This window comes from Euleptes europaea, chromosome 10, assembly GCF_029931775.1.
Source record: "Euleptes europaea isolate rEulEur1 chromosome 10, rEulEur1.hap1, whole genome shotgun sequence".
Taxonomy (NCBI): domain Eukaryota; kingdom Metazoa; phylum Chordata; class Lepidosauria; order Squamata; family Sphaerodactylidae; genus Euleptes; species Euleptes europaea.
Genome location: NC_079321.1, coordinates 68,000,806 through 68,009,521, shown reverse-complemented (window position 1 = coordinate 68,009,521; position 8,716 = coordinate 68,000,806). Strand labels below are relative to the sequence as shown.

General features: G+C 41.3%; 1 protein-coding gene across 1 annotated transcript in view; it reads left to right on the top strand.

Annotated features, from left to right (window-relative positions):
- Positions 1-2,228: 2,228 nt before the first annotated feature.
- HS3ST5 (heparan sulfate-glucosamine 3-sulfotransferase 5) overlaps positions 2,229-8,716 on the top strand; it is a 138,709-nt gene continuing 132,221 nt past the window's right edge. Inside the window, exon 1 of the mRNA XM_056856666.1 lies at positions 2,229-2,320. The gene's annotated coding sequence lies outside the window, so the exon portion shown is untranslated. The remainder of the gene's footprint in view (positions 2,321-8,716) is intronic.

Below are 8,716 nucleotides of genomic sequence, written 5' to 3'. Positions count from 1 at the left end.
TCCACCCTCCCGACCAAGGCCGGCCGGCCTTCCTGCCCGGTAAGTGCGCCGCCGGGTAGTCCCGCTGCCGGGGCTTGCCTGGGCGTGGGACAAGCTGGAACGTGTCCAGAGGAGGGCAACAAAGATGGTGAGGGGTCTGGAGACCAAGTCCTGTGAGGAAAGGTTGAAGGAGATGGGTATGTTTAGCCTGAAGAGAAGACTGAGAGGGGATTTGAAAACCATCTTCAAGTACTTGAAGGGCTGTAATATAGAGCAGGGTGCCAGAAGGTCGGACCAGAACCAACGGGTTGAAATTAAATCAAAAGAGTTTCCGTCTAGACATTAGAAATAATTTTCTAACAGAGCGATTCCTCAGTGGAACAGGCTTCCTCGGAAGGAGGTAAGCTTCCCTGGAGGTTTTTAAGAAGAGGTTAGATGGCCATCTGTCAGCAATGCTGATTCTATGACCTTAAGCAGATGATGAGAGGAAAGGCATCTTGGCCACCTTCTGGGCATGGAGTATGGGTCACTGGGTGTGTGTGTGGGGGAGGTCATTGTGAATTTCCTGCATCGTACAAGGGGTTGGACTAAATGACCCTAGTGGTCCCTTCCAACCCTATGATTCTATGATTCTATTAATATAAACATTATAAACATGACCATATTTCCTTTGGCTTACAAAGCACATAATATAAAACCAATTGCTATACATAGTATTTTTTTCTGGAAGTAGTAATCTTTCACAACCAGCTATATAGTAAATTTACACAAATAAACTAAATGAAAAATTTACAAGTACAGCATAAGCTTTGGTGTATATTATTCCATACCTTCCTGACTCTGACATCTATTTTCATTTGTCACATCCTAAGATTTCTGTGTTAAATGTAGAACATGTAGCATTATTAGGTGCTTTTAGAGGGATTCGGGTACTGTGATGATTCTAGGAAGCTGAGCAGACATATTAGTGTTTTCATGAACACAGCATTGAGAGAGTCAGAGTGGTGTAGTGGTTAAGAGCGATGGACTCTAATCTGGAGAACCAGGTTTGATTCCCTACTCCTACACAGGAAGCCTGCTGGGTGACCTTGGGCTAGTCACAGTTCTCTCTGAACTCTCTCAGCTCCGCCTACCTCACAAGGTGTTTGTTGTAGGGAGAGGAAGGGAAGATGATTGTAAGCCAGTTTGAGACTCCTTTTGGTTGAGAAAGTCGGGGTATAGAAACCAACTCTTCTTCTTAATTATGATTCATTAAATAAAGGATTATTTTAGGGGACTAACTTTGTACTTGGGAAATTATTAATAGTGTAGAACTCTGACTTACTTTAAAGAAGAACATACTCATTTAAAAGAGAACGCTTTCCCTGGCATTTAATAGTGAAGTTTTGGACTTCAACCTGTGTTGGTTCTTAAGCATCTGAACCTTCTGAATCACATAGCACTAGCTGAGCCAATGAGTGTCAGAGGTGTCACTACCGCAAGTATTATACAATGTAGATTATGCCTAGAGGATCTAATTATTCTTTTGCTAACATTGACCTATATGAAATTGCTCTTCAGCATGAGGTCTTTCCCCTTGAAAAGATGGTGATCCCTTGTTAGGGGATAAATAACTAAAATCATTTTTAAGAACCCTGGCTGTTTGATGTAGAGATGCAGTACATGCACAAAATACCCTTTTGTATCCCAGTCTATCGAGGAATGCATACTTTTTGCTGTAGCTGGATCAGGGCAGATAGGTACAGTCCTGCTTCTGTTAGGTGGGATTCAATTAAATTTCCTAACACGACACTGAAACTTTCCTGCCTTGCATTATGTGTGGCCCACTGGTCTCTACAAAATGCTGCTCCGTTGAGATAGGGGACCCTGAGAAAAGGAGAGGAGGTCTTCAGAAGGAAGAGGGCATTGGTAGAAATTGCCGATTTAATATGGTTCTAATCCATTGTCTTTAGTTTTTGTTTTGGGGTGTTTTGTTTTTGTTTTTACTGTGCAATAAGGTTATGTATGGATTGCTTAGAAGTTAATTACACATTTAAAAACACAGAGTCACACTGATATAGCCATACTGCATTGTTTCAGATTTATATAACAAATGACATTGCTTTTCAGAACAATAACTGTTTTCCTTTTCTTCTACAGCCTTAAGAAGTGGGATCACATTTGACAACGCATGGCTAGTCATCCATTTTGGATCTGGAGCTTTTTTATCATATCCCTGATCTCTTCTCTAAACTCTGAAAGCACCTGAACATTGAAGACTGATAGACACCATTTCTTCTTCGAAAGAACCTGGTTTAAAGTAGATGTACCAGATCTTCTGGATGAGCATAAGGATAAAAAGGTTGGTGGAGTCTTTGAAAGCCTGAAGTTTTGGCAGTATTTGTTCTGTGTATAAATTACTAGTGTGTGGGGGGAGGTATTTGTCCCCATTTATGGTGCATATACATTAGTACTATACAACATTATTTTAGCTTTAGGAGAGAAAAATTAGCAACCTCTATTTCTGGCACAAATGTCACAAACAACTTTGCTGCCGGGAAAAAAGCATTCCGTGATTTTGACAAATTTGCTTTTCTGTATCCAGAAATGAATGTGACCTGAATGCAAGGTATGCAATGCTGTATTTCCAAAGAAAAATAGCCGTACTTGTACTAAATTTAGAACTTGATAACAAAAATCAAACAGTAAAGCATGGGGTAAAAAGCTGCATTCATGAGGAGATTAATTATTAGTTTGTATTTATGCTAATCCTATAGAATAAATGTATTACAAACTAGTTTAATGAGGCCACCAGGTAAACTCAGGCAGAGGAGAGTACACAGAAGGTCTGGCATGTGTTCTCCCTCTAGTCCACTTATCTCAATTAAAAACCTTTGGACTTTGGGGTTTTCTCTGGCCTGTGTCTGATCAGAAGTAAGTGTAGTGTTTAGTTCCTTTGGTCCTTGGGGATTCTCAGATCTTACCTTATACTGCCCATATTTATCAACTAAAATGGGTATGTTTGTTTTATTCATGTGTGGGAGAGTATCTCATTATAGTGGGTTAGTAGGCACCTCCTTTGCAACGATTTGTTGAATTTATGAACACACAATATAGTATCAGTATGCACCATTATATTATATTCTTTAGTTTTAGCTTGAATATATTGATACAATTATGTATGTTACAACACTTTATTTTACTGGAATGTTGTTGTTATAAGTACTGATTTTATGTTTTTCAGAGAAAACCTTTTTTAAAAGCATAATTTGTAAAACTTTCTGAATAATTTAAAAATAACGACTTTCCAGTGTACTATCGCCAAATGACAATTGTCTGTTTTAGTAGCCCATTAACTGTTAAAAATACATGTCCTACATTTGGCATAAGATTATAACTAAAAATAAATAACCAAGTGGATGGTTACATAGATGTCATGTAGACTAATTATTATCTAATTTGAATTTCTGAAAGGAAATAGACAAGAGATGAGATTAAGAAGACCATTCGTATCTGATAAAAACAAACCCAGTAACAGAAAACGTAAAATAATCAGGTTGCATTCGCACATGAATGTGCACTGCTTAGTGACGTACTGATAGGCATGTGACTCCCTCTAGTGAAAAGCATTGTGCCTGAGAAGAAATGAAAGTTTTGTCTCTGATACTATACATGGGATGCACCATTCATACATGTAATTTACCATTTGAGACTGCAGCTCTTGAGTAAGAATATGCATGAGTAAGGCTCCACATTTAGTTTTGTTTACGACTCATGACATTTGTAAGATAGAGATTTTCATGCTAAGCATGCTAAGCAGAGATGCTTAAAATTGAAAACTTGCTAAATAAAATAAGTTTGCCAGAGCAGTTTTCATAATGCTTCCTGAGTACTAGGGGGAAGGGTTGCCAGGTCCAGGTTGGGGAATTCCTGGAGATTTGGGGGTGGAGCCTAGGGAGGGCAGAGTTTGGGGAGGGGAGGGATTTCAATGGGTATAATGCCATAGAGTCCACCCTCCAAAGCATTCATTTTCTCCAGGAGAACTGATCTCTGTAGTCTGGAGATTACCTGTAATTCTGGGAGATCCCCAGGCCCCACCTGGAGACTGACATCCCTACTAAGTACAAGTCTAGTTAAAAGGATTAGGGATTTGACTACCAAGGCACATTGAATGCTGAATGAAGAATAATTTTTTTAAAAAATGCATCTCCCTTGTCTATTATAACAGTAAAAAGTTTAGTGGTTAATAAAGACAGTAGTGAAATTTAGCCGTGTTATGCCATTGTAATCACCTCTTTCGTAATTAATGGCAACACATACATTTCTTAGCAGAATTATAGTTTAGAAATAAATCTCTATGCCTTTTAGTAGGTTATAACTATTGTGCGTATGCTGGCCATGTTTTCTCTAGATATAAGCCATAAGTAGGAGGCAGAAAACATGTAGCCCTTCATCAGAAGTGATTTATATCCCAATGGCACCAATTAGCCATTCAAAACTCAAGAAAAATAATTGCATAATAAATGTAACAGAGCAGTGTCAAGAACAGTCTACTGAAGCTAGTAAGAATATTTCAGTGGTTTCTTTCCATTAGAAAGTTAGTAAATATAAGGAAATGTTGAAATTTAATGTTGAAATTTGATAAGCAAAAAGTAGAATTTACATCCCAATATATGCAGTTGCTAACTAACTAAAAGCAAACAATACAAATCATGGTTTCAACAAGATTTGAGCACCTTTTTGAATTACCGTATATACTTGTGTATAAGCCGAATTTTTCAGCCCCCCAAAAAGGCTGAAAAATCCCAACTCAGCTTATACACGGGTCAATACGGTAATTCGGCGGTTTCTCTTTCAGAGCCGCCTGAATCGCGCTCCCACTGGCCAGCTGATTCCCCCCACCCCCCCAGCGCGCTCCCGCCGGCCAGCTGATTCCCCCCTGCCCACCACCACCGCACCGCGCCTTCTGCTGTGCGGCGACAGCGGCGGTTTCTTCCCCCCACCTCACCCGGGCTGGTCCTCTCGCTCTACAGCTGATCCGCGGGCCTCCAGCTGATCCGCGGGCCTCCTCCGGGCCTCTTCCTCCCGCTCTAAAATGGCGGCCGCCATTTTAGAGCGCCTGTTCGCCGCCTCTCCCGGTGAGTAGGGGGTTCAGGGGCTCTTCCCCCTCCCCCCCTTGGAGGGCACTGGGGGCGGGGTGGGTCTGGAGGGCCTGGGAGGCTGGCGGGAGGGCGACCCAGGGCAGGGGCGAGATCGTCCCTGCGCTCTAAAATGGCGGCCGCCATTTTAGAGCGCAGCATTACTGGTAAAGGGAATTTCTTATTGATCTTCGGCTCATTTGCGGGTCAATAAGAAATTCCCTTTTCTGGCCTCAAATTTGGGGGGTCAGCTTATACTCGGGTCGGCTTATACCCGAGTATATACGGTAAGCTTCTTTTTAACAATAGTGCTCCAAACACCCCCTTAATGTCAATACACCACATGCACACTTAAACATAGGCAGGACAAAATATATGTTACCCAGGAAACCTGCTTTTTTATGTTGACTGTAATGTAGTCGCAGGAGGCCGCAAATTTGATTGCAGCACCAGCATTAGGAGAACAGGTGCTTCTTTCTTTTCCCTCAGGCCATTTTGTTATTAAAATAACACCCCACAGCTGCTTTTCCATGGGGGGAGGGAAATATTGAGACCTGTAGCTGTTTTTTTTCCCCTTGCAGTTCTGGAAGCAGCTAGGGAAGACTGGAAAAATGACTTCAGGGAAATGGTTAATCACTACCTGCTCTCCTCTTCCCCACTGCTATGATCTCTCCTTACCTCTGAATACAAATACAGTTAACCCTTGTAATGTGTTGTTTGACAGAAAGATAGAGAAAGATGCAAATAAACTGTTGAAGAGAGCTTGTAGAAATGGAGAAGAGCAAGCATCTCATTGAGCACCAACTTCCCTAACCTGTAAATGTTTTCACTTATCACCCACAGTAAGAACGCTGACTTCATTTTGGCAATCCCATGGTACAAAGGTGTAAAAGTGCAGTTCCTCTGTCCCTCACTCTGTACATGCTCTAACAGATCTTGTTCTAAGGCAGGCTCATTAACTTGGAAGTTACAGTGTTTTGAAAGCTTCCCATTACTTTGAAGTCCTTGTTCAGGCTTGCAGCCCTCCACATGGGAATGGTGTTCAGCAGGAGCCCAGGTGTAAGAGTTCCTTCCTCCTAAATGGAATCAGCCAAAGAGATACCCTCCCTCCGTGCCAAAGGGTTTTATTATCTTTGCTTGCCCACCCCCTGTGGGTCAAATAAGCTTTTCCTGAAGTCACCAGGAAGTCTAGCACCTTAAGTCTCTGTTCTCTATCAGGTGTCACCTTCAAGCCTGAGGGGTGAGCTGACCATTTCATTGTCTCCAACTGGAAGTCATAAGTATTTCTAAAGTGCTGGGCTGGGTGAAGTTTGGCTCCCCTCCCCCTGCTGCCTGTTCTCTGCTAACAGAGGAGGGGGAATTAAAACTTCAGGTGAGGGTTTTGGTACAGTCCAAACTTTCAAAGTAAAATGTGCATCTCTGCATCATATATTAATCTGAACCAAGTATTTTGCTCCCATTTCTGTCTTTTGCCATGAACTTCTTGTCTTTTAATGATAGTCACGAAGTTCTTCGTTTTATATAGATACCCCCCCCCACACAACTTTCTACAATGATCACAGTATCAGAATTTCCCCAAACCCTAATGAATGCTTTTCATAGAAAAGCATAAATAGTTACTTGAGCCAGCAGCCATAATGCTTCTTTACCCTTTTTACACAGAACCATTTGAACGTGATATATGAAAACATATATTCAAACCAAGAAATATGAAATAATGGATAGCATAATCTATACAACAAAGTAATGTGTGTAAACAGTCATATTTTGTTCACATAGACCACTTAAACATGGATCTATAATAGTTTTATTTCTGACTGCCATAATGTATCTGATTTACTACACAACTTGCTTCTTCCGGGAAAAATTTTTTAATTATGTATTACATAAGTGGTTTTAGATTGAATGCTTTTGAAATACAATCTAAAGGCCACACAGTCATAATTATTATTATATTATTATTACAAAGTCATGCACCAAAGTGAACCTGTACTCTCTGAAGAGCATTTTGTTTTAATCTCCATGTTTTTGTTTTTTTAATGCATATGCCCGCATGTAACCGTTGCTTTCTAAAAATTAACTTTTAAGTGGGTGGGTGGAGAGATGCAGAACTATCTCCTTGCAGCACTCTCCTTACTTCAAGTCATTCGAAATTAGGCAGCTGACAATTAGGCAACTGTGGTCAATAGCCACCCTTCCCAGCAGCAGCTTCCCACAGCTACAGTACTACATAAACCCCAGCCAGGACACCCCATAGCTTAAGTAGGCAGGCTGCGCTGCATAGGACTCTGTCTCAGAGGTCCCTGACATGCGTACTTAAAGTGCACAGTGTACTGTATTTTTGTGGTGCAAGAGGCACAGAGAGGGCACTTAGTACTGCTGAGGGAGCACTTTGCACTAATATCCAAGGGGGAGAGCCAAGTCCATGCTGTGTGGATAACGTATCTCATTTGAGAGCCCTTACTAGTACCCCATTTCTGGAGACAAATGGAAGGGGTGACCATATGCCAATAAATGAGTGGGAGCAGGAATCCAGCTTCCCCAGGCCAAGAGTCCGCACTCACCTCCCCTATCCCCCTCACACAAGGCCGGGCACCACCTTGACATCTGAGACTAGTGGTATGTATTTATGGGGGTGATCTGAGCCAGGCCCCCCCAGCTGTATGCCCCATGATGTTTGATGGGACATACTTCCAGGAAAGTGGACCCAGGAGAGTTGCCTGTGATGGGGTAGGCAGGGACTCTGGCATTGTTCATTCCTGTCTTTGCTTTCTCTTATGCAATAAAATGTGCAGGTTTCTGTATTTGCACTTGTGTTGTTTGCATAAGTTGACAGATTTTGACAGTCTATCTGTGGGACAAAATCACACCTGCCAAACATATTTCACTTACCGAAAAAATGACAGAAGAAAATAGCCATCTATATTGATGTATAATATACCGGTTTAAGAAATCAAGAAGCTTTTTTCCTAACCTTTACTTCTATTGCCTGATCATTCTTTTGTTATATAGATGACCAAGTACTAGCTGATTTCTTCCCAGTGATAATGAATGAGGAGATGCAAGCTCAACACTACAGGAATGGAAGGCCTTAATTCTACAGTCTGAAAATGTTGAATGTAAAGGAAAGGATGTGGTGACTTTTATGAGTAGGGTTGCCAACCTCCAGGTACTAGCTGGAGATCTCCTGCTATTACAGCTGATCTCCAGCAAATAGAGATCAGCTCCCCTGGAGAAAATGGCCACTTTAGCAATTGGACTCTATGGCATTGAAGTCCCTCCCCTCCCCAAACCTCGCCCTCCTATTGCTTCGCCCCAAAAACCTCCCACCAGTGGCGAAGAGGGACCTGGCAACCCTATTTATTAGGGGGATTTTGGCCTCACTGTTATTTTAGAATGCTTTCAACAGTCAGCAAGCATGTAGATAAAAGGTAGGTTTTTTTATCCGGTGTTTAATTGGTTTGTTTATTTATTTATTTAGAAAAAAAATCCTCTCTTTAGAGAACCTACTTGAGGCATCTTACAAAATAAAACTTAATAAAAATCCAAACCCATAAAAGCAAGCAATTAAAAACAATATTAACAACCTAGCTGGAGCATAAACACAGCATCAAAACATC